The 19015-nt window shown below is 38.1% G+C and overlaps 1 protein-coding gene across 1 annotated transcript in view; it reads left to right on the forward strand.

Moving 5' to 3' along the window:
• Positions 1 to 8037: 8037 nt before the first annotated feature.
• LOC131434765 (BTB/POZ domain-containing protein Tiwaz) overlaps positions 8038 to 19015 on the forward strand; it is a 161851-nt gene continuing 150873 nt past the window's right edge. The window contains exon 1 of the mRNA XM_058601853.1: positions 8038 to 8939. The gene's annotated coding sequence lies outside the window, so the exon portion shown is untranslated. The remainder of the gene's footprint in view (positions 8940 to 19015) is intronic.

Genomic DNA, 19015 nt, shown 5'->3' on the forward strand with positions numbered 1-19015 from the left:
TAAAATGAGACACTGCTGTATGTATGTATGTGAAGCCACCATCAAGGATTTACCAAGGAATGAGGGTAGACTTATCGTAGCCTCGAAATTATTCATCGAGTAGCCTTTACATTGTTGTTGTTACTGAAAGGAAGACAAAAAGGGTTGGATGGTATACTGTACAAAGACTATTGGTTTAATTGACCTTTATATAAAGTCAACAGTCCGTTGGATCCAATGACGAGAGAATAAAAATAATAATAATAATAATAATAATAATAATAATAATAATAATAATAATAATAATAATAATAATAATAATAATAATAATAATAATAATAATAATAATAATAATAATAATAATAATAATAATAATAATAATAATAATAATAATAATAGTAATAATAATAATAATAATAATAATAAATAATAATAATAACACAGCATGCATGGCATGTTGCAATATACTATGATCAATATTGCAGTGTCAGATGGGCTGTAACGTTGAACTTATTACACACCCTCTCATTTTGCTACTAATGCATAAGGCGATAGCACCCAGTCGACGACTTTTTATTGACCAAATGTCATCTTAGACACGCGGGGAGGCATGAGATAAGAACTTGCGAGGACTTAGTTATCTCACCTTTTGACGACCCGAATTCTGAAACTGGATTCTGAGTCTAAATTCTGGAGCTGAATGTTGAACCTAGCTTCTAGAACTTAATTCGGACCTGGATTCTCATACTGAATTTAAGAGCTAAAATCTGGAAATTAAATAAAATTTGAATTCTGAAACTGAACTTCAGAGCTAAACTCTGAACCTGAATTCTAGACCTGAATTTTGAAACTACATTCTGAAGCAGAACATTGGAATTTAATTGTGGACGGGGATTCTGGAGTTGGACTATGGAATTAAATTCTGAAAACTGAATTCTGAACTTGGATTCTGGATCGAATTCTGATCCTGGATTCTAGAAGTAATTTTTGAATCTGAATTTTGGAACATGATTCTGAATTTGTATTCTGAAGCTGGATTCTGAAGCTAGATCTTGGAAATTAATTATAGATCTGGAAACTGAATGTTAAAGCTGTAATCTGGAACTGAATACTGGACCATGATTCTGATTCTAAATTTTGGATTGAAATTCTTGATTTGAAATACAGAGCTAAACTCTCAACCAAAGTTTGAATACTAGATTCTGAACATGGTTCTGAATTCAGGAACCGATTTCTAAGCATAGATTCTGGAACTGTATTCTGGACCAGGATTTGGTACCCGTATTGGTAGTCTAAAACGATCGATACAATCTAAAATCACTTCATCAAAACCATCGTTCAAACACGATAAAGTCGTCATGAGTTTTTCTTTTTGATGTTCATTGTATCAAAAAAAAATTAAAATACTCTAATGTTGAGTTACTAGTGGATATCGTATACTGTTCTGCTCTTCTGACTCTGTTTGTTCTATTTCTTTTGGTTCATTATTTTCTATAGTACTCCCTTTATCGCCATCTTTACTTTTATTCTTAGTACTTTCTAATACATAATCTATTATCTGTGGTTAAGTAGACACACACGGAGAACCCTTCGATCATAAAATTGCGATATCGCAGTTTTTGATTTGTTTTCTCCATAATTACGTTTATTTCATAGGCAATATACATAAGTTTTTCTTCCCCGTGGCATCCACAATACATTGTACTTTAAACCTAATACATTTCGAATATCATATAAGTATGTTGGTATTCATTAGTTAATCTAAACACTGTTTTTATCAAGCGAGTTGCTATTATAAATTACATTAAATGAAATACATTTATTTTGTACATGATCTTATAACTATTTCAGGTTTGTTAGTATCAGTTCATCACTTTTATTTAATATAAGATAGCTGGCTATTGGTTGAACCCATGGAAGAGAAAACAATCTAACATAAAATAAAATTTAAATTGGAACTCCAATGGACTTAATGAATTAATAAAGAAGTTTCATGTAAGGAACGTCACGACAAGCAAGAATGTCGCGAACTGAGACATTGGATAGTCTACCTTGGGTACGCAAGGAATTTATTAGTTGAGATCTGACATCACGATACTCCACGCATGTCCAACCTTCGCCACAAGCACAATGATTAGTCTCGGAAAGTCCAATTCGAAGGAGATGTGCATCTAACGTGTAGTGAGTGGACATGAGTCTGGACATCACACGAATGAAATCCCTACTCACATCCAGTCCCCTGAACCATGCCTTTGTCGATATTTTCGGAATAATTGAGTGCATCCTCCGACCCAGGTCATCTTTATCCCAAGAAGCTTGCCAGCTGGCAAGTGTTCTTTGGCGAGACGCGCTACAGAATTCGTTGAAAGCAATTGGTCTCTCATAAATTTCACCCTCAATAGCACCACGTTTGGCTAAAATATCGGCTCTTTCATTGCATGGAATGGAGCAATGAGCCGGGACCCAAACTATTGTGATTTGATAATTATTATTCAATATGACGTTCAGGCACTGTTTTATTTTGCCCAAGAAAAAAGGTTCATTTTTGCAGCGTTTGAGCGAATGGCTTCAATTGCACTCAGACTATCTGTGAAAAGAAAATAATGGTTTGGAGAAAATGTGACGATTACACTCAAACTATAATGAACTGCTGCTAACTCTGCTATATAAACAGATGGAGGTTCTTGAAGCCTAAAGGAGACCGAAACATTATTGTTGAATATACCAAACCCTGTCGCCTCTTCAATTCGTGATCCGTCCGTGTAAAATATTTTCTCAGAGTCAATATGCCTGAACTTACTTGCAAATATTATTGGGATTTCCAACGAGTGTAGGTGTTCCGGGATTCCACGCACTTCGCGCTGCATGGATGTGTCGAAAAATAAAGCTGAGTCAGGCACATTTAGGAGGCTGACACGGATAGGATTATATCTTGAAGGGTTGATTTCCTGTGACATATGGTTAAAATATACTGTCATGAATCTTGTTTGAGATTGAAGTTCAACTAGCCTTTCGAAGTTATTAATAACCAGGTGATTCAGTACCTCACATCTTATTAGCATTGGTCGTCTTTTCAAGAAAGCATGATCCCGCGCAGCTTCAGCTTCATATGATGGGAAGAATGATCCAACAGGTTTTGACTTTCAACAGGTTTTATTTTGACCCCAAGGTATGTGTGGTATGATTCCAAATGCACGTGGGGAGGACACATTAGGTTTCTGATAATAAAATGCCAACAAAGAGTAAATTTTCTTCGAAGAATAACCGGATCGTGGTGGGGTGCTCATCCGGAAGATCTAATGAAATTGTATCAGACAACGATACTTTCAGTGATGGAATATGGATGCGTTTGCTTTCGTTCCGCTGCAAACTCTCATATTATCAAATTAGAGCGAATTCAATATCGTTGTTTGCGAATTGCTTTAGGCTGCATGGGTTCGACACATACAATAAGTTTTCAAATTCTGGCGGGAGTTCTTCCATTGAAAGATCGTTTTTGTGAGCTTTCATCGCGCTCTGTTTTCTTCGCAGAGAATTCGATACCCAGATGAACAGCGCGAACGGACAAGTTATCTAAGGTATCTTGCAATGGTTTTTGCAGATCAATAGCTTTGGGCCCAGTAACTGAAACCACGCCATCATCTGCCAATTGCCTTAGTGTACATGGGGTTACTAGACAGCTGTCAATGTCATTCACGTGAAAATTATAGAGGAGCGGACTGAGGCATGAGCCTTGCGGTAGACCCATGTAGCTAATTCTGAATGTTGCCAAATCGCCATGTGAAAAATAAATACACATTTCTGACAAAAGGTTGTGCAAATAATTATTTATAATCGCTGGAAGTCCATGTTGATGGAGCTTGTCTGAAAGAATATCAATGGAAACTGAATCAAATGCTCCTTTAATGTCTAAAAATACAGATGCCATTTGTTGCTTTTGAGCGAAGGCAATTTGGATGTCAGACGAAAGTAATGCAAGGCAATCAGTACTGAGTATCCAACTACAAACCGTTCGTCTCGACCCAAGTGTCGAGACGTCGAAGAATAATTTTTTCGAACAATTTTCTGATGCAGGACAACATTGCAATGAGTCTATATGAGTTGTGATTGAAAGCTGGTTTCCCCGGCTTTTGAATGGCGATAACTTTCACTTGCCTCCAGTCAGGTGGAACAATATTTTGCTCAAGAAACTTGTTCCAACAAACGTCTTTATGCAAGGTCGGGAAGATTCTAGACCAAGTTGAATTTAGTTCTGTCCAACCCAGGAGCGTTATTGTTACAAGACATGTGTGCTATGGAAAATTCTATCATTGAAAAGGGGCTATCAATGGAACCATTATTTGGAAAAGATTCCTTAATATTGCTATGCGTAGGAGCAGAAACTGGACAAACTTTCCTCGCAAAATCAAATATCCATCGGTTCGAGTATTCCTCACTCTCATTTCCTACGTTACGATTTCTCATTCGTCTGGCCGTTATCCAAAGAGTGCTCATTGAGGTTTCTTTTGACAAACCTTCGACAAAATGTCTCCAATAGCTACATTTCTTGGCCCGAAGTTTGCTTTTGTACTTGGTTTCTAAAGCCAAGAATTTTTCAAAATTCTGAGGAGTTCCTCTTCCTCGTTTTAAAAACGTCTTGAAAGCATTTTGTTTTACGTGCTTAGCATCTGAGCACTCTTTGTCATACCAAGGGTTTGGAGGCCTTCTGTTAGACGATGGACCAAGAAATCGTTTGGTTTGGGCTTGTTCTGCGGCCTTCAGAATCGTTGTTGTATCTTGTTTTGAATGCTGTCCAATTCCGGAGACAGTTGAAAGCAAAACAATAATCGGAATGCAAAATCAACAACTTTTTTAGTTGAAATCTGTTCGCGTCGCTTCAAAATGTCAATGAAAAAAACATCGATGATTAAAGCGTTTGGTGAAATTGTGAGAACAAGTGTGAAATCTATCTAATGAAATTTATGATAACAAGTGTTTATCTAACAGCGGTGTTGTGATAAAGTTATTTTTGTTTAAGATGAAAAAGATTTGGTGACAAATTAGAAAATGTTAATGAATGATCATCTCGTAATCTTTCAGGTATGCGCAAAAATTTTATGCTTCAAATTCGATGATTGATTTACTTCCAGCAGACTGTTTTACTTCCAGCTGTTTGATACCGATGATGATGTTCATGCATTAGCAATAAAACGCTTTTTGACATGAATTTAATTTATAAAAGTAACGCGAGTGAAGGGTTTCAAACACACAGAACGCGCTGCGATTTAATGACGCGTTTGAATTGCCGTCGCAAAATTCCAATTCCCAGCGGTTGATGCACCCAAGCTCATATAAATTGACTTGTAGATCACTTGAAATCAGCAGTGATCGGTGGTTTTCCCAGCCCTAATGATATTACATGTCAATATAAAATACTGTTATATTTTAACAACGATATTTATTTCATGAATCTCAACATACCGAACTTATTTCAAGTAGATCATGATGTGTATCAGTAAGTATATTTTGATTATTTTCGCAAATCAATAACATTTTTCGAGTTGATTCAACTATTTGCAATGTCTAAAACAAATAAAACCGATTTATTTTTCTACTAACAGAATTTTGTTTCAATAACAACACCAGTAATTTCAACTAAAATATTTGTTGAAATTGAAAGGTATGTATCCTCACTAATTGACAGCATTTTTTTTTTTTTTCAAACAGTTAAATTAGTTGTTTCAACCATCGTTTCTGCTAATCGGAAAACAAAAATGACAGTTTAATTAAAACAACAACCGATTAGTTGTAATGAAATTTTAACCAATCGAGTTCAGAAAATCAACTAATATTCTGGTTGAAATGGGATCGCGGGTGTTCCGTGCACGTGCGCCATTTCCGATACAAAGAATTCCGGCACGTTTTCCTTTTGCTAGAAAGAATCCTTCTGTTTAGTGATTATGTTCATCGATCGGTAAGCTCAGAAGATCATCGATCCTCGTTAACTAGGAAGTATCTGGTGTTTTAAAGTTCGACATGACGAAGCACATTGACATTTTCAGCAACGAACCTCATTACCGATGAAACTTTGTAAAATTCTTATTCCTTTTTGAAACTAGACACAACAGTGAACTAAGGTTTATGAATTGTTTTTACTCAACAGCTTGAACTTGTTTTATTAAATGTACAGTTATTTTCCCAGAAGTTTGCTAGTTTTTTTCTGATGAAAAATTGTTACCGCATCAAGTATCCCTTGCGGTGCGAAATGTGCCATTTCTATATCAGTCCTCAAATGCGACGAAATTTGGACTAAAACACTGTTCTGTTGGCAATCAGTAAAACAAAGGCTAGCACCTCTTTAGGGCCATACCATACCGGCGATTGTTCTGCGAAAATAATCAACTAGTTTAGCAGCACCTCTTAAATCTTTATCCTCAAATCGCTAACTGCCGGAATATTTCCCGATCTGTGGAAATCCTCTTTAATGTTTCCAGTTCTTAAAAAAGGGAATAAAAAATTGGTTAACAACTACGCGTGGAATTGCATTTCTCAGCTCCATTCCAAAGCTTTTTGGAATGTAAGCAGTATATTGTACAGACTCAACATGGATTTATGCCAAAACGTTCTACGTTCTACAAATGTGCTTTCGCTTACGAATTATGTTACAAATTCTATGTCCGTTGGTTATCAAACAGACGTCATTTACACGGATCTCTCGGTAGCCTTCGATAAAATAAATCACGCTATCGCCATTGCTAAACTAGACAAACTCGATTTTGGCTCGAACGTTTTTCACTGAATTGAGTCATACCTGAGCGACCGACGTCTTGTCGTAAGAATTGGCGATTGTGTATCTGATGAGTTTTGCGCTTCTTCCAGAATTCCACAAGGCAGTCATCTAGGACTACTGATATTCTTGCTGTACTTTTACGATGTGAATTTTGTCTTGAAAGGGCCGCGGCTTTCTTTTGCTGATGATCTGAAAATGTATAACATAATCCGTAAAATAGATGATGCCGTATTCTTGCAACGCCAACTGTTAATTTTCGCTGACTGTTGCACACAGTTGCAAAAGCTTCCCGATGCTTGGGATTTGTAATACGCATAACCAAAAATTTCAATGATATTTACTGCCTGAAAACTGTTTACTGTTCGCTGGTTCGCTCTATTCTTGAATATTGCTCAGTGGTATGGAACCTTTACTACCTTAATGGTGACAATCGGATCAAATCGATACAATGCAGATTTATTCGCTTTGCCGGTTGCGTTGGAATAATCCACAACAGCTCCCGAGTTATGATAGTCGAGCGATGTCAATTGGAATTGACACACTGCATGTTCGACGTGATTTATCACGAGCAATGGAACTATCTGATATTTTAACTGATAGAATCGATTGCCCCGCACTTCTTAGCGAAATCAACTTGAACGTTCGATCACGTGTTCTTCGTAACAGCTTTTTCCTTCGCTTGCCATTTCGTCGCTCTTATTATGGAACTAACGGTGCTATTACAGGACTGTAGCTGATCTTCACCAGAGTTTCATCGGGATTTGACTTTCATCTGTCACGCCGTGCCGTACGATCTATTTTTTTAAATACACTAAGCAATAAACCTTTGGACTAAATTATGTCTGTTGATTCAAATAAATAAACAAACAGCTTGGGCCTTTCTAGCAGGCAAAATGAGACGCTGCGCACAATAAAGTAAAACTTTATTGCATTATAATTGAAATTTAAAGGTTTTATTTGTTCAAAATGATGCACAGAAATATTTACAAAACAGTAGGTGAAAAAAATTCAGTAATCGGCACAAAAAAAAACCTAACCACTTTTATATTTGACTATCCAATTTGTCCATCTATGTAAAAAAAAAACTAAGATGACCATGATAATTGTGATCGGCACTGTACTTTCTAACGAGCACTCGGTAACAGCTCGGACCAAGTGTGAGAGAGAGCGAGAGCAAAAGGAACGAAATTTCAGCATGCGTGAGTAAATTTATGGCCTGCGGTAGACGGAGGATGCATAAAACATATCAACAATCTCTAGGATTCACGCATTCTCTATTCGTCAGCTGTTGAGGTAGTGTCGGACTGTTCGCGCTCAACTCAAGTATGTGTTCTACTGTCGGAACGAAAAGTTTAGATTTGGCGGAGTAGTCAGCTATCGACAAAAGTATTAGACGACGGTTTTGTGTTGTTTTATGCTGAAGTTACTGTCGAAACGTGAGAATTGCTCTCGACGTTTATTCGCTCGGTGGCTTTAAAAGCAGATACCGGCAAACTTTCATAGATCATACGAACACATAAAATTTGCTAGTGATTCGTCAAATTCAATTAACGCCGAAACACAGTCGAGAGAGTGAGCCGAAGTGTGAATGCAAAACAAGAGGTGTCTGGGTATGCCGGATCTACCACCCACCGCCCAGTGCAAACGCGACTGAAAACGAGAGAGAGAGAGAGAGACATATACATATACATAGCGAGAGAAGGTAAACTCATAAACCGAGAGCAATGCGATAAAACAAGGTGCAAAGAAGGCAAATTGTTTGAAATCGAAACCCCAGTGGCGGCAACATAATCCTGTCTGCTCGCATGGACCTCGGTTCAGTCTGTTCTGTGACTCCGTTCGTGTCGCGTGCTTCTGGTGGCATGCTCTGCTGATAGCCTAGGGTTAGGTTAGACTTTGCGGGTGGCAAACAGTAAGTAGGTGTTGATACCGGAAGTGGCCCTGATAAGGTCATAGAACTAGTTTGACCATTGTAGCAAGTGACCGCCGCTGCGAGGTCGAACGATTAGAGCAGGTGTTTGTGGTATTGTGCTGTTTTTAATTTTTGTGCGGGCTGCAAGTATTTCAAGTGACTGCATTGAACTGTCCAAAAAGTTGCCACCATTTTTCCCTTCGACATCTTCAACTTGTACTCCGCCGATCTGGAGCAACGGAGCAGCTCGTTGGGCCTGGAGGCGAACTGCCTTAAAAGGTAAGTGCCACTTTTGCCTACCTCCGGCCAGGTGACAGCCGCTTCAAAAGGCTGCTGTGTTTATGTATAAACACATATTTTTTTATTTCTTTGTAACACTGCTAATTGTGGTTATCAGCCTGAATTGCACAGGTACGCCCGGTGCATGGTACTTTGTGCAACACAAAAAACTGTGGAACACCTAGCCTCCGGCGCACCCTTCGATTCAGCTTCGCTTCAATGTGGCCATGTTGTCAGGGAAAACAAAACGGTTGCTAACAATGTCGCCACACAATGCACCGGTCTGTGGCAAGGAAATGCAAACCCAAAAATCACATAATTGAGATAATTATAATTTTATTATGATGAGTACCGGCAGAATCATTTCGTTTCAATGCCTTGTTTAAACAACAATGTTATTAAAAAGCGAACGGTTTGGAGCAAAATTTTATGTGAAATGCACTTGATATGCTCCGGGCGACCGTCAGCAACATATTCCACAACCTCATTCCAAAACCGAAGGACCCACCCCAGTGCATTCTGTTGATATTCCGACGTGAGCGCGAAGGAAAACAACACCGAAATATAGTACACATACAGTTCGCGCCAAACCGGGATGGAAAAGCGTTACTGCACAGGCACGAAAAATATGGAAAAGGTTGCGAAGCTGTGAGGCCTGATTGGTGCTGTTGCTGTTGCAATGTATCGCGATTCCAGAGTCATAATGTGAAAAGTTATCCAAATAAATATTGCCTGCAGCGCCTGCGGTCGGTGGCAGGAATGAACATAATGTATGAGGTTGTGTGTTCAATATTGTGCGTTCTAAAATCGAAATGATGTACATTAACTGATTTCATTCATCGACCGAACCTTGTTGCAATTTGAAATGCATTATGTTTCCGCATTGTCGCTGCGGAGTATTTGTAATTGGGGAAATGAAACAAAAAGCCTGCCAATTTAAGTAATTTAATGTACGACCTAAATGTACACGTTACGGTTTTCTTTTTGTTTACTAGTCATGAAAAACTAAAAATAAATATAAAGTTTTCTAACACACTTAGAAAAATTTACATTTTAACAGATGCACATAAAACGAGCGTCACGATTCACATACATTCACCATTCAAAGCATGTGAAGATAAGTCATATCTTTAACTTCAAGCGTAAATTTAATTTTTTTCTAAGAGTGTACTTATGATACTTATGATACGGTACCTAACGAGCTAATTAAGTTCTAAATTCGAATAAACTTGACACAATCTTAAATATTTCTTTTTTTTTTCAAAAGCTGATTATTTTCGTAGAAATTGTTTTCATATATTAGTAGTATTTTGTTTAGTTTAAGATAACGATTCTGTTTAGAATCTAATCTTATTTTGTTCAGGAAAACAATTTTTCTACCTGCTTTCTTGATGAATTCGAATATTTCCTCAAAAGGGAAGTTTTTATTATTGATTATTATCCAGGCGTGATAAATAGTTCATTTTTTGTGCGTGATATTTTATCTTAAACTGAGGAAAAGGATAAAATTTGAGCCGAAGAACATGTACTAATTATTACAATCCGCAAAACGGTAAAGGTACACAAAGCGATGATGACACATGGCACACCTCAAACAAATATCAAAATACCGGAAAATTTGCTTGCTCAAGTTAAGACTATCTAAAAAGGCATGTTCAATGCATACAAACAATTTTATTTATTCCAGTAGTAGAAAATTGCACAGACCAAGTTATCTTTCAACTGCGCAGATGTTTAGTCACATTAACAAAGCGAAACTGTTTGTGCCTCACAAAAACAAATGTGCAGTAAATATTTGTTGTATTCAAAATTTTGTTTTAAGCTCATCACTTCTGACTTAGTGCACATTATGCGGGCATCTATACATCAGGGGCTGGGGTCCACTAGGAGATTGATAGTACCTATTAGCTCTCTCTGGATAGTGCCAGCCTAGATGCCGTATGGCAGCCGGCGTAAAAAATGAACCAAGAATAGATCCACTGGGTTCCCGCTTCCATGTCGTAAAAGGCGACAATTGTAGGAGTTACTTTTTCCTTTCAGTTATCAGATATTTTCAATGTTTCACTTCTGATTACTCTATTTTACTAAATCATCTCTTCATTCAACCTCTCAATTTTCGTCTAGCTTTTTAGAAAAATTTTGTTTGGAATGTTTTCTTCTTCCATGTTATTGATTGTCTTTCAGAATTATAAATTGAATGATAAAAATCAACTATTGCGCAAATCCGTAGATATTACAAAGTTAATAACAGAGATAACTTATATCGGTATATTGAATACGTAGTAAAAAAACACTTGATATTAATATTTCAAACAATAAATTATTATTTTTCTCGGTAGCCGGATGCCCAGGTAAACCAATATAACCAATTAATAATTTTAATGAATAATTAAAATAATAAAGCGGAAATAATACATAATCAAGACACGCGTGAAATATGTTGACCTTTATTTGGTGATTTAAATTAATTGTATAACAACTGTTCGGAATATGTCCATGCAATGAATCAACTATTTTGTCTAAATCCTATTCACTCGCTTATTTTGTATCACGTAAATTCATTTATGAAAATTTGGGAAGTATAGTATTGCAAATTTTTCTTCAGTTTCCTCGAATAAGAACTGTGAATCAAGACTTCCCGGGACTTCAATATAGGATATTGTTGATACGTTCACTCGGGAAGTCAGTGAGTTTAATGGTGCATCCCGATCAACAAGGGAGAACAAAATTGTATCTGGGGTTGTTTCGTTTATTTCTATCGAAATTATTCATAATCTTGGCTTCGTTAATAGTTAAAATAACAAAATTTATAACTCAATTTAACCTAGGTGATAACAAAATTGTTACAAACCTAGATATGTAAATATCAATATTATATCTAAATTTGTTACAAATTAAGTACGACTTTTCAGCTGTTATTAACTATTTTTTGGGGGGAACGGTTTTACCGTGCAAATCTAAAAATAGACTTCGCGAAGTAAGATGAAACTGCATACCTTTAGGCGATTTGATTTGCCATAAAAAAAGCCATGCACAGTTAAAGCTGACTGATTCCGAAGTTTTGAGTTGCCAACATACGCTACGATTGCATCGGAGCATGAGAACGAACTGAAGTTGGAAGGATATATTGGCATCATATAATAACTAGTGTAAGTCCATATTGGCACAAAAATAATCTATCGCTCTCCACCTGTTTCGTCGTTTCCTTCCAACCGGCATACGAATGACAAAGAGGCTATTTTAGAACTATGAGCAAGCTTTTTTTTTGGTACTAAAGAAAAGTTGTAAATGAACGAAAAGGACTGAATTCTGTGAAACAAAACTACCGTATAGAATCTGAGGAAATTAACTAATGAATGATAGTTTTTCAGTTTTTTTTCTTCTTTATACCAAGAGGGCCGACTTTCAATTCGAATCAGTTCGCTCGTTCAATTGAAGTAGTGAATTGTCTGTACGTGTATGTGTGTCGATTGGTGGGTATATTTGATTGAAATGTGCACTTAATTTTCCCGGAGATGGCTGAATCGATTTTCGTGAATTTAGATTAAAATAAAAATTCGTTTGGAAGACAGTGAAAAATCAGAAGAAATGTATATAACATCGATTCGAATAGCAAGTTTTTATGATTGATGATGAACCAATTGCCTATTAGTCACATTAGTTTCCGATATCCGCATCCAGAAACCCCGCAAGTAATGTTCAAAAACCATCAAAATTGAACTTTCATTCCTGTTTGATTGTTTGATATCTACCTAGATTGACTCACAGAAAAATGATTCAAATGGAAAGTCTCATAATGCGGATCGGTCGCTTTAAACTCTACATTACAAATTTCGAATCCCAGCTCATAGTTCCGGATTGGAAGTAATCAAAATACTACGAAATGAGACTATCATAAATTTATCATGGATAGATTAAACTTTTCAAATCAAAGGTATAATGGTTCGATAAATCGTTTTTGTCTGATTCATGAATGTAAAAATGTTCATGCAATGATATAGATGGCAACGGCAAAATGCGATATCTGCAATTTGTAGACCTTATCAATTGATGACCTAACCAACTCATTTCAATTTTACTGATTTTGGATCTAAAAATTGTGACAGTGATTCGATATCACTTTAGTTTGCAAGGGCATGATGATATCATCAGCGCCACTAGTGAACATTTCTCAGTGTAATATTACCAAAATTTTTTATTTAGAACTACGTAAAAAATCTTCAGATCAACATAGTATAAAGTACAGCAAGAACTAAAGATAAATCGATACGAATTTTTCTAGGAGTTTTTTTTCTCTATTTCCAGTACATCCGGGATCCGGTAAAACTAAAGTCGCTATTTTCAATCTGTAACTAAAGTTTAGATTTTGTTATTCGTTTATTGCAGCGTCACTTTTAAAGACGTTTTGAAATTTATAACACTTATCACTCTGTGTTTCGGAAACAAAAATCGGTCACCGATAAAATTAAAGAAATCAATCATTCATTTGACTCAAAGATTGTGAAATCATATCTGAGGAAACATTGCAGAATTCAATGAACAGAGTCGAATGCTATATCAATTTTTTTAACATTTATTAGTCGAGTTTTATAGCTTTTGCCTTACCTTTTTTCTTGTTCGTAAGAGAAAAAGCGTAAATCATCTTGAAAAATATTTATTTTCAATTTAAAATTAATATTTGAATGAAAACTTTACAAAATTTAAGTAGGAATTAGTTAGGAACGTTCTCAAATTTATAATTCAGGCCATCATTTCAAAATCAAATATCAAATTAATGTTTTCAAAAGCATCTTCAGGTATGTGAAATTGGAAAAAAAGTTTGTTACTGCTCTTTATTCAAGCATAGCATTTTTCGGGTTGAAAGTCAAAAACCTGACCGACAAAAATTTTTGAACTCTTTTTTTTCTCAATTTTCTAGTATAGTTTTACCTGATATATAACGGCCCTTAATATAATATCTGGACTTGCTGTAATCTTAATAAAATCTGAATGTTTGTTTCTGATTTGGATTTATATTTCTAACATAATGAGATATAAATATTAAGATCATATATAATTTTGATAGAATCCTGTTATGGTCTGTTGATCGGGATCCGAGCATCTTGAAACCGGAACATACTGAGTCGCGCGCGAATAAAACCAATACTGACATTTTTACTAACAAATACACTTCTCCCGTGACACTTGTGGAGTGCGCAGTAATATATACGGCCTCTAGTAACAAGCCTCTAGTGTTGGACTAACATCCCTTCCCATTCCTTAGACGATTTACGTTCGGGCCTGGCCGGCGGCTGTACAGACCGATGAATTCTGGGGTTACCAGAAGATGTACATTGAAGGATGATTTACCAGTCCCAGGTTGGATCATCTAGAAAATCCCTGTACAATTTCAGCTAATCCCGATCAGTAACGGAGTAGCAACCAGGGGTGGTCGCTCAAGCTGATTATGCGGACATCTATACATCAATGAAAAGCTAAAGTCTCTAGCTAACAACTGATTAAGAAACTAAGTTGATATATTTGGTTGATAAAAATTCTTATAGATTTAGTAAAGCGATAAATTTTGGCCATTTCAAAAAAGGTGTTCGGTTACCGGCACCCCAAAAAATTTCACTAAAAATGGAAAAATATTAGTAAAGACTGCAATTATTCATAGAAAAAAACTTTTATTTATTTATTCTTTTCGGAGGCGTTTTGAACAAAAGTCTTCATTGTCTGATGGTGACTTCGCCTTCGCTCTCTTGGCCGATGATTTGGATGGTGGCGCCTTTGGTGTTGATTTGGCTGGTCTTTCGCGTTTTTTCTTAGCCAGAGCATCTGCTGTATGAGTAGCTAGATGTTTGGTTATAACTTTGGTTTGCTTTGTCTCCACAGCAGCCTGCATATCATTAACAATTTTTCACGATTTGTCGAAAAAAATGGGGTGCCGGTAACCGAAATCGGTAGACATTTTGAAAATGACAAAACAAATCTTTGGTTGCAAAAATTTTGATAGCATCCAGCATTAAATCACGCAATAGATCGATTTCACCTCATAAATATTCAATCCACTCACTTTTACGATTGATACTCTTCAATTTATGATACCAAAAACTGGAAAAAATGTTGTGTTGATTTTCGCACAATTAAAATATGTTTTGAACGCAGCAAAAAATACAAGTGTCTGTTTGCTTCTGTATTCGGCACAAAAAAACGTGATGCTATTACACACACATGACATTTGTCGTAATGGCGCTATCTGCTTTCTGATTCTGTGAAGTTTTTTTTTTCAAACTTGAATAAAACTAAAAATTTTCTTTGGTATAAACTACCACCATCTTTTCAATTTGTAAATAGTTATGTCAAGTTAATACAGAGTTAAATATGGCTACCATGCAAGCTATACCAAATTGAACAAAGCACGCTGTGTGCTAGGCAGTGGCGTTTTTTTCTTCCGTACCATCACGAACCGGTGCGTACCGATTTAGTATAATTTTGTATGACAGTTTGAAAGTGTTGATACTCATAGCCCTATTATTTCGGAACTGAAAGTCGGATCTGGATGAAATTGCACACTATCTTTTAAGAAACTGAGAGCTTTGAATCATGATTTGTGAAAATAGATTTAACCGTTGCTGAGAAATCGAAGTAAGCTCCCATTCTGGAGCTTTTCTTCACTATTATCGGTGCATTTGGAAGCGGAAACCGAGGATTAGTATTCCCAAAGTAGATTTATATATTTTACTAACTAACACGGTCTGCCAACTAGATAAATTTGCCAGGTATTTTTTTTAAATTTGCACCTCGTTTCACCATCACTTTTGACAAAATCATCATGAAATTGACAATTTTTCACTTATCGCGCTGTAATAGCGGAACCAAAAGACAGATCTGGATCAACTTTTCGGAGACTTTTTGAAGAATTTTAAGACCTTTCATTTGCATCTTAGTTTATAAAAATTGGGTAGGAAATTTCCGAGAAAACTGAGTGCGCACTTTCTGATAGATTTGCACATATTGCCTTGTAATTCCGAAACCGGAGAAAAATCTGTCGAACGATGCTAAGGGTCTTGTAGTTGGTGAAGACCATTGTCTGCTATCATAAAATAAATACAAATAACTAAAAAGTGAGTTTTAATATTATTTTTCTCTACCAGAAGATGACGTAACGTAATTCGCTTTGGGGATTTCCTCTTTCAAAGTTGTGGCTTCTGATCTCGCTTTCAAAAAACGTCTGACAAAACAATTACAAAACTTTTCTCGATGCACAAAAAAACAATCATTTAATGTGACAATTACCATGGTAACGAATATATATTGAAATTTGATATAATATGCAATGAAGCTTAACATTGCGAATGTCAATGACAGAGATATCTGAAAAGAGAATATCTCGCCTGCAGACGATCGCAGATGAGTAATTCTATTTAATCTGGATATCGACATAGTGATATTCCGTTCATTCAACTTACCTTACCTTACCTAACAGCTATAGGCCTGGGGTGTTCTTTGCTGTATCAAGAATTCGTCTCCACATAACTCGGTCCATGGCTGCACGTCACCAGTCACTCAAGGCACGGACGCTTCTGAGATCACCCTCCACTTGATCGATCTACCTTGGTCGCTGCGCTCCTCTTCTTCTTGTACCAGTCGGATTAGATTCAAGAACCATTTTCACTGGGCTGTCGTCCGACATCTTTATGACATGCCCAGCCCATCGTAGATGTCCGACTTTAGCTGTCCGTACGATGGGTGGTTCTCCTAGCAGCTGTTGCAATTCGTGATTCATACGCCGTCTCCACGTTCCGTCTTCCATTTACACTCCGCCATAGATGGTCCTCAGTACCTTTCTTTCGAAAACACTGAGGGCACGTTGGTCCTCTGCCAGCATAGTCCAGGTCTCGTGGCCATAGAGAACAACCGGTCTAATGAGCGTTTTGTACATGGTCAATTTCGTGCGTTGGCGTACTTTTCTCGATCGAAGGGTTTTTCTGAGTTCAAAGTACGCACGATTCCCTAATAAAAAAATGTCGCGGAATTTCTCTGCTGGTGTCATTATCGGCGGTCACCAGTGAGCCCAAATACACGAACTCGTCAACCACCTCGATATCGTCACCGTCTATCAATATTCGTGGTGGGAGGCGTAGTGTTTCTTCTCTAGAGCCTCTTCCTCTCATGCATTTTGTTTTCGACGTATTTATGGCCAGTCCGATACGCCTAGCTTCAGCTTTCAGTCCGATGTAGGTTTCCGTCATCTTCTTAAGATTACGTGTTACAATATCAATATCGTCGGCGAAGCCAAAAAGTTGTACGGACTTTCGGAAGATCGTGCCACTCGTGTCGATTCTCTCTTTTCTAATCACACCTTCCAGGGCAATATTGAACAAGATACAAGAAAGTCCATCACCTTGACGTAGCCCTCTCCGAGATTCGAAGGGACTCGAGAGCGTCCCAGATACTCGGACGTAGCACATCACTCTATCCATCGTTGCTTTGACCAATTGCGTCAGTTTATCCGGGAAACCGTTTTCGTGCATGATCTGCCATAGCTGTTCTCGATCGATTGTGTCGTATGCCGCTTTGAAGTCAATGAATACAACGTACCAACGCATCGCCTGCGTGGGTACGTTGTATTCATGACACTTCTGGAGTACTTGTCTTATCGCGAATATGTGATCCGCAGTGGCGCGGGCTCCAGTTAATCCCGCTTGGTACGGCCCTTCGAATTCCTTAGCTATTGGTGATAGACGACGGCAAAGGATTTGGAAGAGTACCTTGTAGGCGGCGTTCAGCGTGTGTCATTTGCGCGGTACAGCTGTTCCATCGCTTCGCGATCTTGGTCTTCCTGGTGGCGCTTTTTCCTCCGGAAAACCGGAAAACGGTTGAAGCAGTGCTACTCACGGCGGACCTTATGTTCCTCCAGGCGTCTTCAAGAGTCGCCGCACCAAGCTGCTCTTCCGTTGGTAGCACTAGCTCCAGTTGTTGCGCATATTCCTCTGCAGTACGAATGCTACGTAGCTGCTCGAGATTGAGTCCCGGCGTTCCTGTGCGACGAGTATTGTGCACCGTCGATAGTTTTGAGCGCATACGAACCGCGATAAGGTAGTGGTCAGGTCGATTTGATTTTCCGTATGTTGATCAGGTGATCTCCAGGTGGCTTTGTGGATATCTTTGCGGGGGAAGAAGGTGCTTCGAACTACCATACCTCGGGAGGCTGCAAAGTTCACGCATCGTTGGCCGTTGTCGTTTGTTACCGCGTGCAGGCTCTCCAGCCCGATCGCAGGCCTGTACATTGCCTCCCGGCCTACCTGAGCATTCATGTCGCAGATGACAAATTTTACATCCCGCCGTGGACAGCTGTCGTAGGTTCGTTCCAGCTGCGCGGAAAATACTTCCTTCTCGTCATCGGGTTTTGTCTCATGTGAGCAGTGCATATTGATGATGCTGTAATTGAAGAAACGACCCTTGATCTTCAATACGCACATCCTATCACTGATTGGCTGCCACCAAATCACGCGCTGGCGCATCTTGCTCAAAACTACAAATCCCGTTCCTAGAACGCTGGTTGTCTCACAGCAGTTCCATGTGCCAAGCTTCCAATCGTAGTCCTTATTTCGTCGCGTAGGTTTCTGCTGATTATTCCGAGTCGTATTTATATCCTGATTATTCGTAACAAGTGTTCTCCGGGCGGCTTGTTAGGCCTGCACCAACCTCCTGTCTCGCCGGAGGGCCATCATGTCAGCACTGTTTAGAGTTCCACACTGACACAAGGACGGTAATCAGCCGCTTCTAACATGGAGAACAGACGCTGTTTGGAGCCGCTCCAACATGGAGAACAGACGCTCGGGTAGGCTCGCTCTCTGTAAAGAGAAGGCAAGCCCCCCTTCCCTGTCAGCATACGACTAAGGTCCCACCGGGGTTGGTTCCGCGATAACCATAACTTTGTTTCCTATGGTTACTCGCACCCCAGCAGGCACCGCGGGGAGGTAGGGATAGGAGTTACTGGACAAGAGGCTATGAACCACATTGGGGCCTGAATTGCGCATTGCCCACTCGTTTACCAACTATTTATTCCGTCCATTCAACCATAAACTAAT

The sequence above is a fragment of the Malaya genurostris genome, chromosome 3 (genome assembly GCF_030247185.1).
Source record: "Malaya genurostris strain Urasoe2022 chromosome 3, Malgen_1.1, whole genome shotgun sequence".
NCBI classification, from domain to species: Eukaryota; Metazoa; Arthropoda; class Insecta; order Diptera; family Culicidae; genus Malaya; species Malaya genurostris.